We start from the raw sequence: 440 nt of genomic DNA, 5'->3' as shown, positions 1-440 counted from the left end.
TCCCGCGCATTCAAATTGCAATTTAAATTATAAAACTTCGCTGTATATTCCGGTTGTATTTCATAATTTAACGGGGTACGACGCGCACTTTATAATTAAAGAAATAGCTACCGCGTACGATGGACAAGTAGGTGTATTACCGATTACGAAAGAAAAATATATATCATTCACTAAACACGTCGATAGCACCAAAGACAAAAATGAAAATCATTTTCAGAAAAATTGTATAAAATTAAGATTCATTGATTCTTTCAAATTTCTAAGTGCAAGCCTCGATAAGTTGGCGTCGTATCTCGACAAAGACAAATTAAAAATTACAAGATCAGAATTTTTTAATCTTAGCATGGAAGATTTCGATCTACTCACACGTAAAGGTGTATTTCCATATGAATACATTGACTGTATCGAAAAGTTAGAAGAAACCGAGTTACCACCGCGCG

The sequence above is a fragment of the Trachymyrmex cornetzi genome, unplaced genomic scaffold (genome assembly GCF_001594075.2).
Source record: "Trachymyrmex cornetzi isolate Tcor2-1 unplaced genomic scaffold, Tcor1.1 scaffold968, whole genome shotgun sequence".
Taxonomy (NCBI): domain Eukaryota; kingdom Metazoa; phylum Arthropoda; class Insecta; order Hymenoptera; family Formicidae; genus Trachymyrmex; species Trachymyrmex cornetzi.
The sequence above is the reverse complement of the archived record's forward strand: the minus strand, read 5'-3'. Positions refer to the sequence as shown.